Source organism: Coturnix japonica, chromosome 4, assembly GCF_054131305.1.
Source record: "Coturnix japonica strain WE chromosome 4, WE-NBRP24, whole genome shotgun sequence".
In the NCBI taxonomy this organism is placed as follows: Eukaryota; Metazoa; Chordata; class Aves; order Galliformes; family Phasianidae; genus Coturnix; species Coturnix japonica.
In genome coordinates this window covers 48,771,987-48,797,644 of record NC_140666.1, presented here as the reverse complement: position 1 = coordinate 48,797,644, position 25,658 = coordinate 48,771,987, and the positions used below count along the sequence as shown (strand labels likewise).

The following is a 25,658-nucleotide window of genomic DNA, read 5'->3' as shown; positions in this document are numbered from 1 at the left end:
CCTGTGGGACAATGAGACCACTTTTATTTCTGTTTGTTTCTCGTTACGTAGCTGCTTCAACCCACAGCTGAAGTTAAATAGGACCGACTTAAATGGTAAACATTTCTCACAGCTTTCTCATCAACTATATTAAATACAGTCATAAAAAAGCCCCACAATATTTTCTGTATTTGCTGAAGGATGACGTCCCTCCTTGCCTTAAGCGTGTGCCAGATTACTCATAAACCTGGACCATATGCCACTGCAATTTACTGATGGGCCCAAGCTGTTTTGGTAGATACAAAATCCGAGGGGATTAGGGAGGCTCGATCCACGCTGAAAACAGAGCAACAGCGGTGGGGCAGCTGCTTGCTCTCTTTGCTCAGCCTCAATTTAGGTCAGTTGCCAACAGCCCGCCCAAAAGGTGATGCTGGAGCAGGGCTGGGCTGCAACAGGGCACTCACTGCAAAAGACAGCGCCAGCACATCTCCCTCGTGTCAGCCCTCGCTGGGGGCCCATCCGCACCATGGCCAGAATTCAGTGGGTTACCATAGCTCTGTTTTTGTTTTCCCAATCCTAGTGAGGGGGCTGCTCTCCAAGAAGGGGAGGGCAGAGCTCAGCTGAAAGCACCACCTAAAGCGCTGCTCAGAATGATAGCAAACTGCAGGCTGAGCACAGACACCCTGTGCTTCTCCACCCAGATGAACAGCACTCCAGCACACAGCTGCTGCATGTGGGATCTCCAAGTGGAATACTCTGAATCTTGCAAATGTTTCTCCATCAGCTGTGAGTTGGGACTGTAACTTCTCTCGACTTGCAAGACCCTTGTGACCAACAGATCTGCCAGCTGTTGGAGCTAGCAGAGTGGTTATTCAACACAGTGGTTTTATAAGCATGCAAGGATCAGTTGCACCTACAGATCTCACTGCTTGGTACAAGTAGATCTGAGTACAGCCCTTATTAAGTAATAGATCACAATTGTAACTTCATGTTTTCCACTCTGACCATTAACTTCTGTCCTGTCTGCCCTAATGAATATTGGCTCTCAATTGTCACTTCTGCTCAAATCCTTTTGTATCAGCATGGCAAAGTAAGCAGTCTCCATAGCTTTGTGGGAATGAGCCCCCCTCATCCTGCAGCAGGTTGCCAGGAGTTGAGGACTGACTGGAAAAACATTTATGTGTTTTCCTTTGGATTCATCTTCCTTAAGGTTATTTGTCACTGCTGTGTCCCAAAGCAACCTCAACACATGCATGCCTTCTCTTCTGGGCCAGGGTAGTGGAGATGAACTACTGTTACTCATCGCTTCCCATGCCCAGATGTGCAATGCAGATGGGGTTTGCAGGAAGGGACAAGGTCTGGCTGGTCATCATCATTTACAACTTTTATTAAACCCATTTTCCTTTCTAATTATTATAATAGTTCCTGAAAATATCGTCTGTGGACTTGAAGTATCTCATTATTGTGTGTTTTAATGAAAACTGTGGAATTATCTTGTGCTTGGTGCCACATGGCCCCATATAGCAATGACAATGCTAAATAATTTTTAAAAATTTATAGTTTACAAGATGTATTTCCCATCTGTGGCAATACAGTAGCTCCCAAACGCATTAAATTTCATTACATTAACAACACCTCTTAAAAACAATTGGCTTAACTCCACAGGATGGTTTTATAATGACTCGAAGTGTGTTATAGTGTATACACATGTTGAAGATTAACAGTATCTGAGTGCCACTGAAGCAACTAAACTCCACGTCCAAACCAAGTGCTTTTATCCTTCAAATTAATGCATTGCTGTTCAAAGAACTAATCCCTTCAAGACAAAGGAAAAGGTTCCTATTGGTGCCTTGTGAAAGCACAGCCCGACAACTGAAGCTATGACAGCAACAAAAACCTGTAGAGTTTAAAGTGTGATGTCTATGAAAGTGATTAATCCCCAGGGTGAGATTAGTAGGAACTTCTCCTTCCCTTCTCTCCCCGGAGACATCCTCTGTTACAAGGCAAAAATACATGAACTGTGCTCAACTTAAAAATTGATTTTGGGATGCATGCCAGACCAGATGGTTAGAAAAGCTAAATACCGTTGATTTATTTCTTACCCTTTACGAAGCAATATTAGAGACAATGGACCTTATCAGAACAAATGAGAATAAACATGGGGATGCAGACTCAATAGAGAATTAACAACCATATCTACCAGCTTCTATTATGCTATGATTAATTCTGAATTGGTGCAAGTATTATCAGCAAGAAATGTCTATGTTTATCTAATGAAAACAGCGCCAAATGAGACAACCTTTTAGTCAACACTCTTCAGTTTGCAAGACACTTTAGGAAAAAAAGGTACAGAAGATTCCAGGCTTTGTGCTGTAAATTCAGCTGGAAAATGAGCTTAAACACCACCCTGCTCCCAAACCCCAGGAAAGCCACAAAAAAGCTGAGATGGGAAACACCACAAACCTCTCAGATGCAACCACTAGGCTGGTACCCTTCCTCTCCCATTCCTACCCTGCATGCCTCAGTTTCCTCATCTGAGTCCACCATAACAAACCCTCTGGTGCTGCGGCATGGGAGGTGTTGCCATTGCAGAACTCCCTGTTCTCTGACAGCAGCGAAAGGCACGAGATGCTATTTCCTACACTGAGACTACTGGGTACTCCTTGCAAGCAGGTTATATTAATTGCTTAACGAATGTTTACCACTGTCCTGTATCACACTCAGGTTCTGCCATCTCTGCAGGGAGAATATTCAGTGTGGCTTAACTGCGGCTGGCAACAAGAGGAAATGGACTTTGTGATGAAAATGTTCAAGGCATGTTATTTGTGAGATGTGGCTGAGATGGGACGTAATGAATTTAGCCCAGTTTCGCTTCATTTACCGTAGCTAGCATATACCATAAAAGTTTAGTTTATACTCTGGAGCTGCCGTGCATGAATATCTCATTATCACTGCAAAGACTTTTTATTTTTATTGGGACCTGTAACAGCATTGTGGTATGTTAATTATCAACGATGTAACAAAAAAACAGCAAGCTTTTCTCCTTCCTTCCTTCCTTCCTTCTCCATGGGTATAATGAAAACAGAGGGGGCCTGACCGTGGGCCAGCATTTCAGCTAGCATGCTTTATGCCGTAGCTCAGAGGGACTAGGTGTAGAGCATGGAGCAGGACAATGAGGTCACTTTCCCATGGCAACCAGCCACATCCCCACCATGTGCATAGCCTCCTGTATCCCAGGTGACCCCAAACAATATGCCTGGAGATGCACTCAGGGCACCATTTGGTGAGGACAGGTCCTGCTGTGAAAAAGGGAAGTAAGACAGGGCTTGCAGGTCACAATCTCAGCAGATGCAGGGATCAGAAAGTCAGCAACTGTGATCAGATCTATTTTAGGATATCCTGGTCTGCGGAACATCCTGAGGATCAAGAAAGCTGCAGTCCCACATGCCAGACGCATCAGTGGTGAGACCACAAAGGTGATGTCAGTCCTAAAATGCAACAAGCAGGAAGAAAGCAAGCATCAAGTTATCATCTCCTGCCTTTGAAAGACATAGCTTCCTTCAGTACTTGACCACTTCCCTGCAGTGCCAGGAAGGCCACGTGCTATTGGCTTGATGACAATTTCTGTGGGTTGTTGCATCTTAGGAGAGGAGGAAACCAGCCCCTTATTTAAAGCTAAGAGTCGCTTTGTGTTCATCTCTAGGCAGGGAAACCAGCTGCTTGCTGCCTCTGCACAAAAGGACTTCTTGGAAGACAGCTTATCTGTTCGTAGATTCAATTAGGTCATATTTCCCAACCCTTCTACACCATCTCGAAATCACAGGCAAAGGGAAAGGAGCAGCTAGGAGGAGGTGGAGGATTTTTAAGGAGTCCATACAGAGGGAACACTTAAACTTCTGGAAAGGTACAGTTCACTAAGAAAGAGGCAACAGTGAAGGCACACAGGAAGAAAATCCAAACAAAGGAAGGGAGCCGCTGCTTAGCCAGCACATGTAGTGAAATACCAGCTCACAGAAGATTGAGATATGCATTAGGTAACACAATCGTTCAAACCAGATGTCTTTTACAAAACCGAATCCTTAAAAACATTGAGCGTCTTTTTTTCCTTTTGCTAACATTAATATTCTGGAAAACAACACGCTGGGTGCTGCTCCAACTGCTAACGCTCCAAGGGCTGAGGCTGTGGTGAGTCACTCTGCTACATACCGTGACCTTTTGAAAACCCTCTGCAGAACTGAGCAATCAGCTGCAATCAGAAAAGCAACGAATTTGCAAACTGCTCTTTCTTCGGGGCTCCTTCCCAGTGTCAGGCTGAGCTCCGATCTGATGCAAACAGGTGCACAGCCCCTGGCAGCAGTAACTTAGGGCTCCAGAATTAGTTCTGTTGATTTTTGCCTGTAAGAGGAAGGTGTTTCTGGTCTTGTGAAAGGATTTTGCATGACAAGATATGCAAAAACCATCCATTTTACTCCAGAGAGGATCATGCAAAGGTTTGATTGGTGTCAGCAGTCATTTCTCCCTTCTTGATGAGTTTTCCTTTCAGTCTGAGAGTCCAATGAGTGAAAGAAAACCTCAAAATGCTTTAGAACAGGCAACTAAACCTTGATCACTGGCTTCAGACTTGTAAACCCATGGCTACCAGATGTAGAAATATAACAACAAATTTGGCTAGATAAAGTACTATTGGGATAGTGTCTTCTTCGACCTCAAGACAACAGCAAGGGCATGACTTCATTTTATCCTTGTGCCAACAGACCTGAAAGTGTTTTTTCAGTTACCTCTGGATTTTGGTGTACTGGGCTTTGCACCACCTATGGGTTTATATGTGGATGGCAATAAATCCTTCTTGTTCCATTGGTGCCACAACTTTCCTGGGAACTGTGAAGATGTAACCCATTGAAAAGAACATTTTGATAGACCTGCTTGCTTTGCAGGAAGCATTAGAGAGCTACACATGAAGGCTGCTTGCTCGCTCGGCCAAAAATCAACTAACATAATACTGAAGGATTGACAACTTTGTGGTAATGGAGCAAACAGGCAGCCAGCTGGATGTGGAAAGGTTTGAAATCCTTCCTTCTCCTCTCACTGAGTATGTACTAAGTGCCATTAGACTTCTCCAGGCTTTTTATTGCTGTCCTGTCCAGAGGCTATGACTTGCAACCAAGCCACATTGCTAATAATTTTCTCCATTCTGGCTCCTTTAAACAGATTTCTCAACCAAAAACTGAACACAGTCTGAGCTGCAATATGTATCTTCCTGCCCTCCTCTTCCCTTCTTCAGTTTCAGGAACTTCATTCAGTCAGGAGGGCTTTCTAACCTTCCCCCTGGTCCCAGGCTATATGAGTGGTGGTGCGATGGTCAAAATGCAGTAACCCACCTCCATGGGCTCTAGCAGAACAGGGTGGCCCAAGAGATCATCCCACTCAGATCATTTGAAGAATATCACATTAGCAGTGGGGAAACAAAAGCTTTGGCAAACTCCTTTTTCACTAGGGAGGAATCCTGATTTCTCATGGCTTTCTGGAGCTTACACTGTGAAGTAGAGATGCAGTACTTCGAAGTACTGCACTTATTCATGAATAAGGTCCAGACTGCAACAGCTTGTCACTGGTAGCCCCCCATGCATTACAGTTCCTTGTGATTTTACCTTTTCAGTGCTCCCAATTCAGACTTCTCTGGTTAGCAAGTCTAACTGATTCCTTTACGCTTATCCAGGTCTAGCATGGAACGTCCTCAATTTTCTCCCATTTCATTTCACAGAATTTGGCTCCAAGTTTGAATCGACCTGCGGCTACATCCACTTGAGTTTGTGGTCAGATCTGACACTTGCATCTTTGATCTAACCAGAGAGCCAGATAGCTCCTGACACATACATTCTGTACTTGATTTTATATAGCAGTTACTTTGTCTAAGGTCAGTTCCAATCTACACTCAGAAACTTGCCTTCAGACTCACGTTTTACAGCTTGTAGTGTATGAATAGCTTGACATGGGACAGGAACACCTGCTTTTGGGATCTGTGGTCAGAGAGGCTCAGGAGAAACAGATCTGGCAATACATGCTTTTGGCATGAGTGCAGGTGGTTCAAAAGTTCAGGGGTTTTGACTCATCAAAGAGAGAGCACAGCTCTTAAAATTGTACATGTAAAAATGGGAGGGAATAGAATTGCTCCCAATAGCCTCTAGCAAAAAAACAAATCTAATTCATACCATATGAAAGTTGCTGCTCTTACAATACAGTTGTTGCCAAAGTTGCTGAGAAATGGTGATGGGAGATGTATTCTGAGAACCTCTGCAAAGAACATTTTGAACTGGAGACAAACAATATGTTTAGAAAGTAAACTTGATAAAATAGAAAGTGGTTGTGGTTCTTTGCTTTCCAAAATGTCCATTTCCATAGTAATTGCTGTATAGTAACACACAACCCCACTGGTACACCACTGGCTGCATTCACAGCTTCCAGCTGATGTCTGCAGGGAGGCCTCCCAGGTATAGATGTCTGAGCTCCAGGAACTCAGCTGAACTCAAGAAGCACGGCCCAGGTTTGGGAGATGTCAGCAGGACGGTGTGGTCATCACACAGGGAGATGCTCTGTCTCCAAACCTGCTCTTTATCCTGGGCTCCAGTTTGCCCTTAACTTGCCTAAGCATCTTTGCTCATCAGAAAAACAGAATAACTGTTTGTTAGTTTAATACCATGGAGACTTTTTGTCCCTCCTTGGGAGGAAGTCTTGGCAGAGGAAAATGAGACGCAACATCTTGCTGCATCTGCTGCTTGGTGTGGAGTGATGATAAAAAAGTGATTTGACATAGTTGGAGCCACCTCAAAACCAATTGCATGGGCAGGTCTCCTGGAGAAGGGGCGGGTGGCCCTGCTGCTCCAACACTTCCACTTTCAGCGAGCATCCTCCTCTCTGTGGGAGTGGGGTGGACATGACACATGCTGAGAGAGCAGAACGCTGCACATGTCTGACTTTGGCAGGTGACTGCATGTTGCTTTGGCCCTGACAACACACTGATGTTCAGGATCTCTCATTTCCAAGAGTTTGTGCAATGAGAGCTGCCCTCTGAATTGAATCTGATTACAAATGGAAGGAAGGCACTGAATCAAAGCTTTGCTCAACAAGAGAAAAACTGCAGAAAAACCAACCCACATTTTAGTGTCCATTTGGTAAACAAACTTCCTGAAGGCTTCCTGCAGGGACTTAAGGTGGATTCTACAACAGTTGTCTCCATTTCTCAAAATAAAGTGATGATGATCTTAATTTACCACTTTACTGTCATACACAGAATTAACACGGCACAGACCAGAAGCAGGAATGGAGATTAGCACCAAGTAATACAGAAGCCCTAATTATATCCAGAGATGTATCGTTCAGGTAGTTTGGAAGTCCTTTTTTTCTGGTTCCCCTTTCATAAAGATTTCTTCATCCAATTTCTTACCTTGAGTACATTTGGATATTAAAATAAATAAAATAAACATAGCTCTGCTGCAAGCTTTAAAGATTTCCTGATAACTGTTGAAACTGATGTGAAGTTTGTATTCCTCTTTAAAATATATCCTTTTTAATTCCTGCTTACATGATTGGGTCTTGAAGCACAGATACATTCAATCATCATCTTGGAGTACACCATAAATCTCTGCTCGGTATTACAGTAACAACAACGGAAAACCTAAAATGCTTCAGGCAAAACATTCAACGAGAATGTTCTAAGTAATGCTGTGTGTTGAGTGAGTTTCAGTGTGGGTGAATGGAAATCAATTTCATTCCAGTTTATGTCAAATATAGCTTAAATCGCCAAGGGACCAGGTTAAGCTCAAGCAGTACAAGACAGGTTTAAAGTAAGTGTCTGCAAGAGTTCCTCTAAGCAATGCAGCGAAATAGCTCACAAGTTCACACCTGTACTACTTGGCCTGAATCACAGCTTTTAGGCTGACACCTGTACTCCTGAAAGAAGTTTATTATTGAACTGAGGGGGAATGCTCAGGATCTGGCTCTACTAACTTCATGCCTAGGCCACCACACCAGGAGCACTGTGCTATGCTTTTCCCTTACCTAAGATCACAGGTGGAATATCTTTCTCCCACTTCTTTTCAATCTTCTTATGTCGAGAGGAGTATTAGGCATGAATCTCACAGCACTGCTGGCAGCAAAAATTAAGCAGTTTGGAGGTGCTTAGGGATCACAGCACATTGATGGTGGTTTTGAATAGGCACTGTGGGATAAGGATGCCTTGTAGCTCACAAGAAATGGTTCCATTTGACAACAGTCCTCTCCTAAAATGCTTGGGAGGTGTTAAGTGAAGCAGACGGAACTTGTGGGCAAAAACATGCTGTGTAACAGTTTGATTCCAAAGGAAAATTACCTTTTGGACATATTAGAAGACTGCATGTGTTTTCAGCTTTTGAAAACATGCGTGTGTGGACTTTGCTTAGTGAAAACACTGAATATTAGCCCTAAATGTTAACCAAAATCAAACCTCCACATTGTAACATCTAACCCTTTCTAATCGAGTCAGCACTGGAACCAAGGGATTCCTAAAGAACATTAGAAACACAAACCTTGCCTCAAATGATTAAAAACCTAAAAGGGCTATTTTTAAAACTTCTTCACACAATCAGCCACTGGGCTGGAGACAGTATCTGTTAAGTGGAGCCTGTTCTTTTCTCATCCATACACCACATTTCTTCCTTCACCTCTGCCTTGTATGTTTTTCTGCCTCAATTTCTGCAGTGCTGCTGCACAGTGTGTTCCCACTGAAAAGCAGGTCTCAAAGTCTGACAATACAACAGGCACACACATCTGTAAGAAAAAGGCCTAAACCCTGCCAAAATGCCTTTCATGTACCAAACTGTTTTCCAACATGACACTGCAACTTAGCTGTTTTCCCAATGAGGTATCTCACCATTGTGTTTATTTCTAATCAGTGACTAGGCAACCCAGCTTCACACGGCAGTTGCTCTGCAGCCACTTTGCAACAACACTCATCTCAAAGATGAGGGTGGGAATGCTACAAAAAAAGTTTGCAGCACAGGAAGGGGCCATCAGGGAAACAGCGAGGAGGGCTCCTCTCCTGTTCACTTGGCAGGTTCACATAGATATGCTGGTTCGGATACTGCGTTTTTCATTATTAGCTGGATGCTAAAGTGGAACACAGTATTTTCAAACTTGCTTTTACACCATGCTACCAACAAAGCACATGTATTACAAGATGCGTGTAAAACAAGTACACAAAAATTAGATCAAGGGGGAAGGATGACAGTAGAGTTATCTAAGTAGTCCATTATCCTCTATTTTCTTTAACATAAAGAGTAATATCAGATACATAACCAGATAAAGAGAGCAGAGCCTCCAGGTAAGTGCAAAATCAATGCCAGCTTTTTTCTAATGTACTCCTAGATCACATCACTTCGTATCCTGCAAAACCCAGCTTTATGCCCATGAAGGCTGATGCTCATTTGCCTACAGTTACTGTAAGGGTGAAGGAGGAAAAGGAGGGATGGCCTGTGAAAATGTTCCATGAAGCCAGTAAAACATGAGTTTAAAACTGCTGACCTACAGCAGCAGGTGTGGTGGCTAGGGGCATTCCAAAAGCCATCTTGCTCCTTTGGATTGCTGCTCTGGCAAGAGGGTTAAGATAAAATCGTGCCAAGGGATGTTCAGTTTGGATATTAGGAAACATTTCTTCTCAGAAAGAGCGGTGATGCAGTGGCACGGGTTGCCCAGGGAGGTGGTACAATCACTGTCCCTGGAGGTGTTAAAAGACTGGGGAGGGGCCATAATCAGTGAGCATGGTGGGGGTGAGCTGGGGTTGGACTTTGTGATCTTAGTGGTCTTTCCAACCTTAATGGTTCTATGATTCTATGATTTTACCCTCTCAAGACAGGAAGAAGCATTTCCTACGGCAGCCAAGTCTGACCATCTGTAGTATCTTCACCCTTGTGCCTAACACCCAGATCATTGTGTGCTTACAGTTGGGCACCTGCCCTTGCTGAACTTGCCTTGGAAGCACATGCTGTGCAGCCTGGAACTGGAGGTGGTGAGCAGCAGGACTAGTGCAGCCATCCACACCAGACCATGCTGAGCTGGCTCCCACCACATGACAGCTGAGCTCGGCTGGCCTCCATGCATCACTGATGGCTCTGCAAGAGCACAAGTGCCGGTGGTGGGGCCTGAGGTGCGAAAAGCAGAGCATCACAGGTTTTCCAAGCAGTGCTTCACACCCTGGTGTATGCAAATGCTTGCTGCTCTGGGACTCGGGCTATGGACACGCTGGTGACTGCATCAGGACACCGCAGAGCTATATTCACAGAGGCTCCTCCTGGAGCAGACTGCTCCTGTTGTACCACTGTGCACGCATGGTCAGTGATCTGTGGGGTCTGCTGGCAGCTCCTGAAGGTCCGGGGCTTGGCAAGCATCACTCCCACCCCTTCTGTGCTGGCAGAGGTAGTGCCGAGCAGGCCCCACATTGGATGCATTTCAGAAGGCGAGGGGAAGGGGAGGGCTGGACTGCAGCACGGCTTGTGAGCCACCACAATGTCCTTCTACAAATTAAAAGGGCCATCAGCTTGTTCTGTACTGCTTATTCAGCAGCATCAAGGTTAGAATACCTTCTCAGCCATCCGATAGACGTGTTTTCAACTAGGGGTTGGCAGCAGAATATAGAGAGGTATACACTCACCCAGCCCTCAGGTTTTACCCCATCCTCCCAGCAGTTTTGGGCCTCTGCAAAGTTTGCTCACTTATTTTGTGTGCGACATGAAGGGGACCAAGGCAAAGTGGGTGTGAGCGCTGCAGAAGCAGTACTGTCACATTCAGCTTAGTCACGGTTACAGATTTTTTGTGTGCTAAAACTTGTCACATTTTGAAGGGGGAAAAAATAAATTCCTCCAGTAGCTTCAAGAAAAAACGTATTTTCCTTCATCTTGCTATTCTAGTGAGAGGAGAAGCAGCTGAGCTCTGTTCCCCAAAGATGTCAGTTTCTGTCTGAGAAATGATGATGCTTACAGTCTCTTAACCATTTCCCTTGAAGTGTCGGCTCTAAATATGAATAAAAATTATCAAAAAGAGAAGCTGTCCACTGATAAAAATTACTCCAAGAAACTTATTTTCATACTCTGAGGAGTCACTTAAAGACAGATCATCATTACCCATCTATGAATCTTACATAAGCATAATGAAAATAACCACATTGTTTTTCACATCTAATTCCACCTTTCTACATGCAATTGAATGGATCAATATCGTCTGTCCGTGTCACAATCCAAATCAAACACCCTTCAACTCATAAGCTTAGGGGCATGGTGGCTGTTCGTGGGCTCACAAACTGGCATTTGTATCCCTGTGCTCAGGTTCACATTGATTGCATCTGACTCTGCTATCGATACGATGTAGTTTGATATTTTTGACGTTCCTTTTACGAGAACTACTCTTAGACCTAAATTTAAGTACCAGGGCTCAAAGACAGCTAATGCTGAAATCAACACGGATAAATAGACAGCACCAACTCTTGAGCAAAGAACAAAGAGAGTAGTTGCTAAAGTGAATAAATGCAGTAAGACATAGGCAAGAAAGAGGCTTCTGAAGCAGGGGGAAGATTTCCCCGAGCTACTGACATACAGGGAGTCTCCACAGCAAAGAAGTAAAGCTCCTCTGAGTTGCTAAGCTAAACAAAAGGACAAGGGGAGATGGAGTTCTGCACAGTGCTCCTGGTACCCTTTGGCAATATGAACCACACTGCGAGGCACTGGCTGAGAGACATACGTGAGAACAGGAAGGGATGGAATTACTACAGGCGTGATTTATTAACAATAGTGAGCACCTCCATAAAATAAGGAAACAAGCACAATTGTCTTCCTAATCATCCTGAAACTCAGGCATTCGCTTTCAGTACAGTACAGTGTCTTTCGCTTTTAATTGTATTTTTTTCCTGGCTTTGCCATCACCACCTGCTATTCCATTTGACAGCTTTGCCTAACAATAGGCTGTGCATAAATGTGCTAATTTTGCAGGGTTTAAAAGAAAAATCAAAATCCAATCCACATGCTGCAATGGGGCTCTCTGCTAAGGGGACCTTGGGTCCAGCATCCTCTCCCCTGTGGCCATCAGCGAAAGACTTTTGCATTACAGCAGGAACCAACCAACCATATATTTCAGCAACTCGCCTCTCCAAAACTGCAGAAGACACATTGTACTCTGGAGGGGAGTCTTAAAGATCCTAATTAAACAAATTGCTGGTCTAAAACCAGAAAGGAGTAAGAGAGTGCGGTTTTTGGGGTTTTTTTTTTTTTTTTTGGTTGTTGTTGTTGTTTAAGCAATGTGCTTTGTAAAAAAGCAGCAAGATTAAAGAAGCTGGCTCTGCCATCAGAAACTCTTATTTTAACCTGATCGAATGCAGGACAGGGGTCACTGGTGCAGGCAAGCAAGCTGGGCTCCTTAAAACAACATGGATCACTCAGTGCATGTTACTGCCAACGTTATTGCCATCCAGATATAAATATGTACATGGACTATCATTTTCTTGTAACAAATGGTAAAAGATATCCTGGTGACAGAGAGGCAGTCATGGAGAAAGGATTACTTTATCACCTACCTATGACTATGTTTCCCAAGCAACGTTCTCGCCAATCAGATGCCCTGGGTGATCATTAGTTCTTGCACATGGCAGCAATGAAATTGTCCCTTAAAGTAAATCATTCAAGGATTTTTATAATCTGAAATAAAATTTTCTAATATTTTTTTCCTAAGTTTTCCAGGTTTAGGGTTTTAATCTTTTATTATTTATTGTACGGCAGTTGTGAAGGGCATGATGAGAAGCTCAGTGTAAATAGTTGACACCAGGGGATCGGTGCACGACAATGCTGCATTTAAGACATTAATGATTTTTTCCTTTCTCTTATAATCTCAGTGCCCTTTCTGAGGGTATTCAAATTGAACAAAACCCAATAATGGTAAAACAAAACAAATGAATGCTACTCTTTGGCTTTTGTGTATATTCCCACCTTGTGGCTAAAGCTGCTGATAAATATTCTTTATAAACTGTACTGAAAGAGGAGAATGGAACATATATATTCTTTTTTTTTTTACACTTAAAGTATCAAATTTAAAAGAACACAATTCTTGACTGTCTGAGGTAGAGTATTCCTCTATCTTTGTACTCCTAAGGATTTATTGCTCTTTTTAATGGTGACCAACACAATTTAACCTTTGCTATCTTCACCTCCGGTAATTTTTTCTGTCCCACCAGAGCCTGAATTACATGCTAATCATAGCAAAATACTGGACATTCTCTTAACTGTGGGCTTAAAAATAATCCTCTTTCAATAGAAAAAGACATAAAATATCTCATTAGACCAATAGCACTACCAGGCACAATCCATTCTAGGGTACAAAAAAATCTACGCTATGCATCACTTCTTCCTACCAACATTTTCCAGACACCTGGAACTCAGAAACTGAGTGTTTAGGTGCAAGCTCATATTGCTGAATGGACAGTAGATGCCTTGTCCTTACTAGGCCTGTTTGTACTTGACCTTAAAAAGCAGCTGTATTGTATTTGGAGCGCAATAACATAAAGAAAGCTACAATAATAACTGATTGACACAAAATGCTCTGAAGTCAACCTGTGCTTACAGGATCTGGTCCACAGCAGCTTTTAAATCCTTCAAAACCACACTCCATCCTTGAAAGAAGGTAGCTGAGGCTCTCCCTAGCACTACAAACCATTCTGTGTCCTTCACAGCTGTTTTATCTGCTTGACTGTATGTCCTACATCAGGACCACATCCATACACTACTAAGGACATATAATTCATCCCAAATGATCAAGGATAATTATATGCTTAAAGAGCAATATGCAAAGGTTCTCCTACAGATAATTAAGGAGAAAACTCACAGCTCACCCATGTGGGAAGTTAGCCAGGAAGTGCAGACATACTTTGGGAATTCATCCATTATTTATAATCTGCAGTGTCTTGTCAAAAACCTAAATGAAAAGTTAAAGCTTTAACACATTCTCTAACATACTGCTGGGCTATCACCTCCCATTAGTTTTAAAGTAACACTCCCATTGGGCCAGATTCATCAGAAGGTTTCCTGGCACCTGCTTAAACCCTTTGGACCTCTCTGAAGAGTCAAATCTCAAGGAAGCTCCTGATCAGCCACAGTCACTGCCCTCACCCTGGGGTTCTGCCAGATGTGCACAAATGCAGGTTCACATCCAGATGTGAGCCTAGTGAACAGCCTCAAATGAACATACCTCAGACATCCAGGCAGCACTTACCCCATTAGCAGTGACAGTATGCTCATACAGGTGCCTTAAGGTCTTACCCTTGCGATAGGTTTTCCACCAATGTGCATGGATGATGTTAAATGTGATCTCAACCTGACTGCCAGAACTAAGCCATGGTGTTACATACCCATGGACTACTGGTGACAAAATAATGCCATTTCTTGTTGGCACCATGAACACTGCTGTTTTTTTTCCCGTAGTAAACCATTTCCCATTCAATTTCCCATTTCCATTATAAACAATAAAAACACCACAAGGTTATAATTTCCACTGCAGAATGACCCTACAGTATTTCAATTAAAACAGCTCATCTTTAGACCCATTTTTTTTTCTCCCGGACACCCCTACACTTCTATTCACAGCTGAGGCGCAAAACTCAATTAGTTATTAATTGAGGCATGTTAAAATTCATTAACTCTGTGTGTGAGGCTTAAGATATAATTAACTGTCTTCCCAGGCTTTTGTTCTTTAATCTCCAGGTAGAAGGTCCCATTGTTAATAAGAAAGATAACGCATAATCCTACAATCTCTCTTGTGAGTAGATGGCTCAGTTCTGGTGGTGGCAATGTGACATTACCCCCAGCAGGGACTTCTCATGTTAATGGTGTCCTGTCAGATACTGTGTGCCATTGTGTGCTGTGTGTGAATTTGAGCATATTTTGAAAGAACAGAGGCATAACAAAATATGTATATAAATATACATATTATATATATATATATATATATAAATATTATATATATATAATATTATATATGCTATATGTTATATTTATATATATATAATATATAAATATATGATATATATTTATATAAAAATATATAAATTCAAAAGGTCATTTGCAACAAGCGTAACATCTTGCTACAGTACATGTATACCAGCCTCATTACTACATGCACATCTTTCCTTCCAGCTTTGCCTCTGCAAGAATTTTCATTTTAAAGAGCTACTAAAAAAGCAGCTCAAGGCAAGTTCTTGTTTCACATATGGAACAGCATGAAGCCAGCCCTTATTTTAAAGCAAAATGAATGCAGAAATTAACTTACACGTCAAGTTCCAAGGCTTCCATTGCAGCATTCACTCAGGAATTTTCATGCATTTCTGTACTTCTCAACTCGCTATATGGTTGAGCAAGCTTGGAAGGAAGCAACTCAAACTACATTAACACATACCTCTTCCCAAATGGAGCTGCCTTTAGGATGGAATTTCACATGTGGTTCAGTTTCCTGCTTCTTTTCTGGGCACCATCTTGGGCAGAAAGAACATCCTAGCTTTAAACCTGAAGATGGAGAATGAATATAATCAATAAACAATATCGGTAAAAGAAGAACATGTGAAACTGGAATAACTGAAAAGGAAAAGAGGATGTCTTCTGCTTGATCCTTGGTTGAGATGCAGACCTATGAGCCATGGTAACAAAGTAAATAAACTACAGGTGAAGTAAAAAGCTGAAGAGAAAAAAATCAACAGTCGCTGTGTGAGATGGACAGCTTTTCAAGCTCAGCCATCTCTTCTTTGTTCCACATAGACTTTTCGCAGATACTGTGTGCATTGGAAGGACTGCTTCCAAGAGGCAGAACACGCAGGCAGGGACAGTGCCTGTATTCAGTGAGACAGAGAAGCCCTGCCTTGAGTTCCAGGCCTGCAGCATTTCTCCATATCTGGGAAGTGAGCTGTAAATGCATTTTCTAAAAGTCAGAAGGTCAGTGAGTTGAATGACACTAGGGCATCCCCTCCCTGCAACACTTTCACTGCCTGGTGTGGCAGGCAAGACTGGAGAGAAGGTCTGAGCAATGCTGCTCTGAGGTCCATCCTCCTGTCAAGCCCTGGAGTGATGAGGGCAGAGCCCCAGCACCAGCCCTAAACAGAGGATTTGCTTCACCAAAGTTTCCCATCAAGGGTTGGACAGCCAGGGCAGGTCAGAGCAAGGAGTGATGGAGCCAGGACTCTGTTTCCACTCTTTCCTCCCGCCCCCTCATTTCTGCAATGTGCCAGACTACACATTGGAGCTGGCACAGAGGGAAGGAAGTCTGTGCCAGAAAACAAGTCTGGTGCAGATTATTTCCCTGCTGGAGCAATGAGGAAGCCATAGAGACTTTGGGAGTCGCAATATGGTTGATAACCCCTTTCCTGCTGCAATGCAATTGTGTGCTGCTTCCAATGAGAGCTGAACTATCTGTAGGGCCATCCAGCAGGAGAAATCCAAGTTCTGACCCCAAGACATCTGGGGGAAGGACTGTTTTCTGCTTGGAGCTGGAAGAAGCAGCAGCAAAGGAAAATGAAACTGGAAATTAGAATGCACAGTCAAGACTATCCAATTTTTGCAGTGCCTTGTATATGTGCTACAATTTGTTCAACTGTTTGGCTTCACATAATGTGCAGACACCATGTGCCTATCCCCATGGATATGCATTTGATCAGGTGACCTGCAGCTCTGTCTTGCTCCAGCATCCAACACCTCAAATCTACAGCTGAGGTCTTTTGTCTGCATGTTTGTGACACCACATGGTCAGCTTGGTCCAACACAGCCTCACCCACCTGCTTCTTCCTTCCCTCTTCCTGACAAGGCCTTGCCATGGACCTGCAGATCCCAGAGGGCTGAAGCTCAAACAGCTGCTTTAAGCTTAGAGTCAGTTTCAAAGTAGTCATGAAGAATTCATTATTTCTCTGCGTCGAGGAGTCAGGGAAGCAAACAGGGAAAAAAAACAGCAGCGACCTTGCACAATTTGTCACATACCTCTGTATCAATCACATACGTCCTATCCCCATAAGCTGGAAAAATAGTGCTAATACCAATATTGATGATGCTGTCAAGCCTTCACAATAGGTGCCTGACAGCAGTATGTAAGCCAGAGATATGTATCTGGCAATCAATAGCTTGGAAAGTCTTACGTAGAAGCAGCCACTCAATGCAAATGCAGAAGACACCATGCAAAATGCCTACCTTGCTTTCTTTTTCCCCCTAATATTGGAAGGATTAATGCTTAAGGGAATTACTCACCTCAAAATCTGCTAGAAATACGTGGTTTCTTTCACAGAAGACAACAAAAACAATTGCGCTATCATTCTGCCAATGAGCATCTGGGGTTGAGAATTAGCAGTTCTGTGTTAGAAGAAGAAGTTGAACAGAAAGCAGAGAATGGTAACAATTTTACTACACTTCCAGCCCGATGCACTGGGAATACTATGCTGAATTTGATCATCACTTCTGGTTTTTCCTCATGCAGGTCTCTAAACCAACAGATCACCTTATCAAGAAGCCTTTTTTTGCTCCAAATCCAGGTGGCTTCATTACTCTATCAAAATATTAATAGCGATGTTATAAGATCAACATTTGTTTTGCAATGAGCAATGAATAATGCAAAGAGTACCGCCTAAAATCATTATTATTTTATTTAAATCAGAGGCTGAGAGCCACCCTCTGATCCTGTGCCAAAACTAGAAGAAAATGAAGTGCGTTTAGAGCTGGTGAAAGGTAATGGATACAGAGCCACAGAGAATGAACTGCGCAATTTATCACCAGAATGCAGAAAGTCAGCAGCCGCACCACATTCCCCAGTCCGCCCCTACCAAATATGCCATTGTTTAATTTCCTTTCACCTTCAGAGCCTGTGTACTCCAGCAGATGAAGAATGCTCTATTCTAAAAGAAAGAAGTTTTTTGGTTTCCTTTTTCCCAAAAGCAGTGACCCAAAAACTCTATCATTAGTAACAATAATTAAAAGGTGCCATAAGTGGGAGTGTATGGATGATTGCCACTAAAAGGAACATTCTCATTAATTTATTACAGATTTTTAACTTGGCTTCATTAGGACATGTCTGATGAAGGCCGTTTAGGACTCTGGGGATATTCGTGTATTTCACTGGCTCCCTTGGTGTTGTCATGAGGTAGGAAGGCAAGAAAGATCTGTTGGCTAGTGCACAGTTTTGCACATGTAGCCAGGGAATTTATCAGCTTGTCAGTCTTCTAATCAAGCAGAAGTGCCTTCTAGGAAGTGCGGATCTGATTGCTTCTATAGCTATTCAAAGATGAACATTGAACGCTGGTTTCTCCAGTACAAGGAAAATCGTTATCTTTCTAAACCTGCCAGCCTTTGAATGGCTACAGTACGACAGGGATACCTGAAGTGAGGTGCTATATCCAGCCTGCCTATAGTCATCTTCTGCGCACCAAGCACGTGGCAACTGAAGAAAGCCACCCGCAAACCCTTCATCACAGACTTTCTGCATGCCTGATTTTAGGATGAGCCTCTCCAAAGCACAAGTGGTCTTTCCATCCTTTTGAGTCTCACAAAGACCCTACCCTAGTGCGCTCCTGAAGAGTGCCAACAGATTGGCTATCTCAACAGCAACCACCCTTCACTAGCACTTGGGCGCCATATTCTATTCAGCCTCTTAGGAGAAACTAGCTTTCCTGATTTTTCTTTGATAGAAATCTCTAAACTTTGCTCTTAACTTCTGGAGGCTTTAAATTCCGGAGGTTTTCAAGAAAAGGCACTGAGGGATATGGGTTAGTGAGCATGGTGGAGTTGGGTTGACAGTTAGACTAGATGACCTTTGTGGTCTTTTCTAACCTTAATGGTTCTATTATTCTGTAAATACATCTTTTATTTGGGGCACTTAAAAGTCACTGCAGCTTTACAAATGACAAATCATGATGAGCACTTGGGAGAAGTTCCCTTGCTAGTCAATACCCATAAAGCAGATTTAACTAATGATTAACAAACCTAGCAGATACTAAGTGTGCAGCTCTCTAATGGAGCAGAAGACAGGGAAATATTAAAGAAGTGCTAACATCTGGCTTGTTAATACTCTGAGAGCCAATTCCCTACGTAAGACACAAATGGGAAGACAGAATTGTAATTAAGTCTATTTTAAGATAAACAGAATAAAAAAGTTGTCTAAAGAATCATATATCTTATTATATATGTGCTTGACAACTATTGGGCATCTAAATTTCCCTGGTTGCCCCTATGGACTGGAAGTCCCCTGGGCTTGCTTCTGAGTTCCTGCAAGGAACTGCAAGGAAGTTTCAGCAGTGGGAAATTAAATAAAGAGGAAAGGAGCCTCAGAAAGCTTTTCAGCAGATGTAAGCTGTGAACTCTCCATATGAAGCAGGCCAGTAACATGAACATTCCTTTGCCATTGTCACAAAGCTCAGTAGCTGAGCGGAGAGCAACCACTTCACAGCTACAGAGCAGAATGGCAGGTGCTTGGGAGTGAGAATCAAGGCTACATCCTGTGAAGGCAGGATGTGGGCCACCAAGCTCAAGCATCTGGGGTGACTTCCAGTCTTGCTGCTGTCAATGGAGGAATGGGCTTTAGGATATTTTAATACCATAATGTTAGAAAAAATACTTCCATGTCAGCAAAGTTTTCAACTAAGTTGTTCTCACTTGTTAGGATCCCTCAAGAGTGTTTGTGCAAAGGAAACTTTCTAGGACCTATTTTACAAAAGAGAACAAACCAAAAATCACACATATCTACAAACTGCTTCTGGTTTCATTTTTGTAAGCAATAGAACTCATTCCCATTTATACTTCTCTTTTAATTGCAGACAGAAATAAAAGACTCAGGCCTTTCATCAGATACCATCCGGAGTGAGTTATCAGGGTTAAATCCACCCTGAATGGTAAAAGCAAATTAATCTAGGCTGATAAAGCATGAGCATTTAGTTGCCAGGAATCTGCTAAAGCCCCAGCCTGCAGAGATTTATTCCTGCACTTCATTTCAAGAACACAGCCAGCCTGCCTTCCTCCAACCCACCACAACTTCATTTTATACATTCATGTATTTATTTTCTCAAGTGAAATGTAAAGAAAGAACTTTCTACATGCTGCTGTCACGTTGTGCCTGCATCTAAGAAGCACATACTGAAACGATTCTTTAATTACTTTAAAATGGCACCGAATGCATGCATTCTTATTTCACCAAAGTAAAATCAGAAGTGCCACCAGTCCTTAAGGTAAGTGTAAATTATGAGTATTTTACATAGAAAAGTAAACCCAACAAAGATGAGCTACATGTTTTAGAACACTACACGTTTGGAATACTGTACTGCATCCAGAAAAAACTCCAGTCCAGTTCAACTTCCAGTGTGATTCTTTCCAAACACAGACATTTTTTTAGTTTTGTTTTGTTTGTTTCTTATTCCCCTTACAGCGTTGGGTGAGTCAGAAAGGTGAGCTGAGACTTAGGAAAGTAAGTTGGTTGCCCTGTCAATGGCTTAAGGGAGTCCATTTTACACTACCATCTACTCACAAGCATCCACAAGTCATTGCAACATGAGCGAACCATTTCATAGAATCACAAAATTATTTGAGTTGGAAGGGACCTTTAGAGGCCACATGGTCCAACTCCCCTGCAATGAATAGGGACACCAACAGCAACATCAGTGTGCTCAGAGCCCCATCCAGACTGATCCTGAATATCTCCAGGGATGGGGCATTCACTGCATCTCTGAACAATTTGTGCCAGTGTTTTATTGCTGGCTCATGAACAAGTTGCCATCCACCAGTATCCCCAAGTTCTTTTCAGCAGGGCTGTACTCTATTCTTTTATCTCTAGGCTTGTACTGATAGTGGGGCCTTGCCATGACTTGGATTTGCTGAACCTCATGAGGTTCACCTGGACCCACTGCTCAAGCTGGTCTGAGTCTCTCTGGACGGCATCCCATCCCTTAGGCATGTTGACCACCTCCTATAGCTTGGAGTCACTTGCTGAGGATGTGCTCAATCCCACTGTCGATGTCGTGGATGAAGATACTAAAAAGCATTAGTCCAGTATTTACCCCAGAGGGACACCACTCATCACTGATCTCCACCTGGTCACTGAGCCACTGATCACTGCTTTCTGGGTATGATCTAGCAATCAGTACCTCATCCATGAAACAATCCACCCATTTAATCAGTATATTTCCAAACTGGAGAGAAGGATGTTGTGGGGTACCACATCTAAGGCCCTACCCAAGTCCAGATAGATAACATGAATATCTCAAAAGGCCACTAGGTTAGGCCCCAGTTAAGGAAGTATTTTCAGTTTAAAGCTTTTTGGCATGCCAAGTTGCCTCACTTGTAGGAGTGCTGGGGGTGAGGGTTTGTTGAGGATCTGGCAAGCAGTGGCCCAAGGGGCTGGGCTGAAGTGTGCTCCAGACCTAAGCAGGTCAAGATGGCTGTCCAGCCCACAGTGTGAGGCAGTGGGACACCTGCAGTGTCACAGCCAAGGGGAAGAGACAGGGGTTTATGACAAGCATCTAAACAAATTTTATTGAGAACTTTTATGCCTGTAGGTCTGAGTAGTTTTTATAGAGAGGAGTTCTGAAAACTGCCATAAAATTTTGCCTTGGGGGTTATGATTACATTTGTATCTTTCCCAAACTTATATAAATAAAGACGACAGTTTTTACTGTAGAAGCTTAAAAGGTTAGAGAGGTATTTGGGTCTGTGATGAACCTTTTATAGATGTGATGTTATAAGAATTTATTCTTAAATATCAATAAAAAAATATATAACTTTACATTTCTTGATAAAGCAACAGCGATTAGAAGAAGAGCTACCTATGTCAAAGAGGCGACTGCGTTGCTACTGAATTTCTTTCTGTCAAAATAATTCTTCATTACATTTTTGCTAACTGGAGAAAATGAAATAATTTACATCCTATCAAACTAGCAATGTTTTGTTTTCCAAGGACACTTTGTAGTTTCCTAGTGTCAAATGCAAGATTCACATCAGAAATTATTTGCATGCGTTATGGTTATGCCATTTGGTTACACAGGACTTGCACTACATATAACTAACCCTTTCACATTATGTCTTAACGATTTTTCGTACAAGTAAATGAGAAACAATACCACACAAGGCTAAAAACAAAGGGCTCTCTGCCATTGGGCTCACTACAGTTTCCCCTTCCGTGTTTCTGTTGTTTGATGGCCTGTGTTCTCCTGTGGTGGATCCCTCTCCCTGTTTCCCTCTCACACACATCCACACATCTGTGCCCAGAACCAATTGCTCTCCAAAGCCTGGCAGTGACAGAAGCACAAAAGCAAATACTCCCAGTTCCAGAAGCAGTTTGTACTGGTTAAAACAAACACTGCGATTCGCCTCAGGGGAGCAAGGAAAAACCCAGCAGTGGGGCTCCTAATCAAGATTAATACACTTATTCTGCAAACACAGAACAAACTGTAAAGTGAACACTTGAACACTGGAAATGAGGACTACTGAACCCACACTCTCCCCTCAAACAGAATCACAGTAGGATTTTAAGTTTCAATGAAACAAATGATAATCTCATTTGTTGCAGATAGGATGAACTAATTACTGAAGAAAACTACTTCAGAGCATTCAGAGTAAGCAGTTCTCGGTTTGAAGACACTGCATGGCACAGCAGGGCTCTGAGCACTACACTGGTGCAGAAATACCTTCTTCATCTCAGCACCGAGTGTGCATGTTCCAAAGGAGGAGCACTAATTAAATCTTTATGAAGTTAAGCAGTCCAAATCATACTCCTGAATGAAACTTTTTGCCCACAAGTGCCTTAAAATAAAACCATACGAACTGGACACCTTCATTCAAAGACATCTATTTTAAGTATTCATAATGGGTTACCATACTTTGTAATTAGTAATAGACACAAATTAAAATGAAAATTCGGATGTCCAAACAGAACTATAACACCAAAATCACAGGTAAATGCAGGAGGAAAAATGCTAAAAAAAACCAGCCCCTTTTTATTTCTTACTTACTGTTTAAAAACTCCCTTCTCACTAACCTTGATTTCCTCTCAATCACAGGCTGCTTAAAACAGAATCACTTGCTCCAGCCACAGAAAAACATGGATTTCACAGCATGCCAATGGGACTCATAATATTTACATCTCTTTGTGGTACTCAATTCAGAGTTAAAGGCATTTTTACTAACTTTTCATACAACACAGAGATCTCTGCTAAGTAGGATTTGAACATCCATTACCTTACAGACTTCTTCTGTTGCCTCATAATCGTACACTTGATCCATGGATGCACAGGGTTGCTAAAGACACAGTTGCATAGCAGCAGACAGCGATGAGAGGACACCAGGTGCATGATGCACTGTAACCAAAAAATAAATGTGCAAGTTTGAACCATGCCACAGAAAAACAATTTAACATTTTGTAACCAAGAATTTTCCACTTTATGCAAAATACAGTTGTATTTTAACCCTATGCAGTGATTTGAAGCCTTTGGGGACAGTATGAAAACTTTATCGTTATCGATTTTCCCTCTCTCTCTCTGTAGGAACCAAGGTCTCGGTAAAGCTGAATGACCACAGTGAGTTATAATACAGTTGTCTGAGAAACAGAAAGAGACACTTATTACCCAAGCTTTCCTCTCAGAATAGTTTCTGTCCTCTCTTTCAAACAGCAGGATTTGCTTCCAAGAAGACATTTGTTTCTAAGCCTTGAATCAGCAATAGTTGCATGGGAATTTAGGTTAACAATCACAGCACACACAGCAAATGTTGGCATCTAAAAGCTCATGAGAATTAATGACTGAAAATGATTCACATAAAGTACTACCTAGGGAATTAGAGAGAGAGATTTTTGTTAATACCTTCACCTGTTCCTCTGTATTTGGAGGTGAAGTTTAAATCATCACGATTTCGTTATTGTCTCCTTAGGTCTTGCTACTGTTATGAATTTCTAATTGTTTGACTATAATCTGGCTTAAAGATATCACTGACTGACACAGAGTTTCACTGCAGGCAAAAATAGCATTAAGAAGAAATGTTGTCCTAGTAATTAAAAAGATATATAGCTATTCTTATTTATATTTTAAAAGTTGGTTGCTATCACTTTGATTACATAAAATTCAATTGTAATGAAATGCATGTGCCAAGACAAAATTGCTTTTGCAGTCCTTTGATAACTAACCACCTCAAAGCAGAGGCACAGACTTGGATAAGATGGGGAGACAGTGCTAAACTGAAACCCTTGAACTCTGGATCTGAAAACTTTCCTTTCAAAAGGGAAGAGCTCCCTTGCCCTTGTTTCCTACATCACCAAAACCAAGGACATAAAACTTCACTGAATAGCCTTCCAATAAACTCTTCTAGGTACCTGGAACAACATATTTTACATATATTGACTGGCCTCAAAGGACTGTAGCAGCTAAATATTGCCCAAGGGTAAGAAGAGATTCAGAGAGAGTGAAATATTGCCGGGAGGTGGAAGCTAAAGGCAATATGCACAATCAAAGGAGAGATTGTTACCTTAGGCCATTTTCCTGCTGCTGTCTCCAGGGATAACCAGAGTTTGTTTATCGCCCTTAAAGTGTTTCTCAGAAAGCTGAAGAGTTTCTGTGGCAAGGACTTAGTATATAAACACCACACATCTGCAAGGAAACTTGCTGCTTGGAAACCTTTGGAGGTGGCAGTCGGCTCTTTGAGCTGCTGCACTGGGATTTGGTAACCAGAGTTGAACTCATGAGTGTTCAGGCACACGGTAAGCCTGGAGTTATTTATCAGGGGTTGAGCCACTCCATCTGACATCCTCTCTGAATGGGAAATGTAGGCATTGTGTTTAGGACTGTGGTTAAATTAGCCATAACACCACTACCACAGTGTCACGTCTATGCCTTGGCAGGGTAATGGGATTGCCCAATGGCTGAAGAGCAGACGACAGCAGAGAGAGAACAGAATGGAGAGACCTCAGGCAGCTGCTGTAGTCTGGGCTGCTGCAAACATGCTTTTGGGCTCCAGGGACAGAAAGATCTTCCTAAAGACAGGAATTCTGCCACCGTTCACTGGTGGAGTCACCATCCTGAAGATTTTCATGAACAGCAGAGATGTGGAAATGAGGGACATGTTTAAGTGGGCATGTTGGTGATGGGGTGATGGTCAGATCTGGTGATCTTAGCAGTCTTTTCCAGTCTTAATGATTCTGATTCTATGGTACATTCAGCTCATTTTTAAGCATTTAAAATACTTCCATCCCTCCATGAATATATTATTCAATCTGCAAAATCCTGATAATTATTCATTTTTTCTTTTTTTTTTTTTTTTTTCAGCTGGATGAAATATGGAATTCTTGCACTGGTAGGTGGAATATCAGATCCTTCCCATTCAATTACACAGACCACATACCTGTGAAGAGCTGCTCTGTTTCCCATTCTGTGAACTGCTGTATTTGGAGCATAGAGCTATCAAGTCCTAGAAGGGCAAACCTGAACACTAGCCAGCAAAGTTTAATACTGATGGTGTCTTCTAGCAGTTTATTACACATTTTAATAAGGCCTGACTGCTAAAGCACTCAGTAACCTTCATAACTCAGCCCTAAATGAAAGCCGGCAAACATCAGCCCTACATGGGTGCTTAATGGGAGAAAACTGATTTGCGTTTTGTTACAAATGCACCACGGGC

At 42.3% G+C, this 25,658-nt stretch overlaps 1 long non-coding RNA gene across 2 annotated transcripts in view; it reads right to left on the bottom strand.

Annotated features, from left to right (window-relative positions):
- The window catches only part of LOC107313474 (uncharacterized), a 75,723-nt gene extending 52,370 nt beyond the window's left edge, over positions 1–23,353 (bottom strand). Inside the window, exons 1-2 of one of the 2 annotated variants that reach the window (XR_004306973.2) lie at positions 23,232–23,353; positions 15,439–15,545 (exon numbers count right to left, since the gene is read on the bottom strand). This is a non-coding gene — a long non-coding RNA (uncharacterized LOC107313474). Of the gene's footprint in view, positions 1–15,438; positions 15,548–23,231 lie in introns of those variants that run through there. The other variant, XR_014945361.1, reaches the window with a different exon arrangement.
- Positions 23,354–25,658: the final 2,305 nt, after the last annotated feature.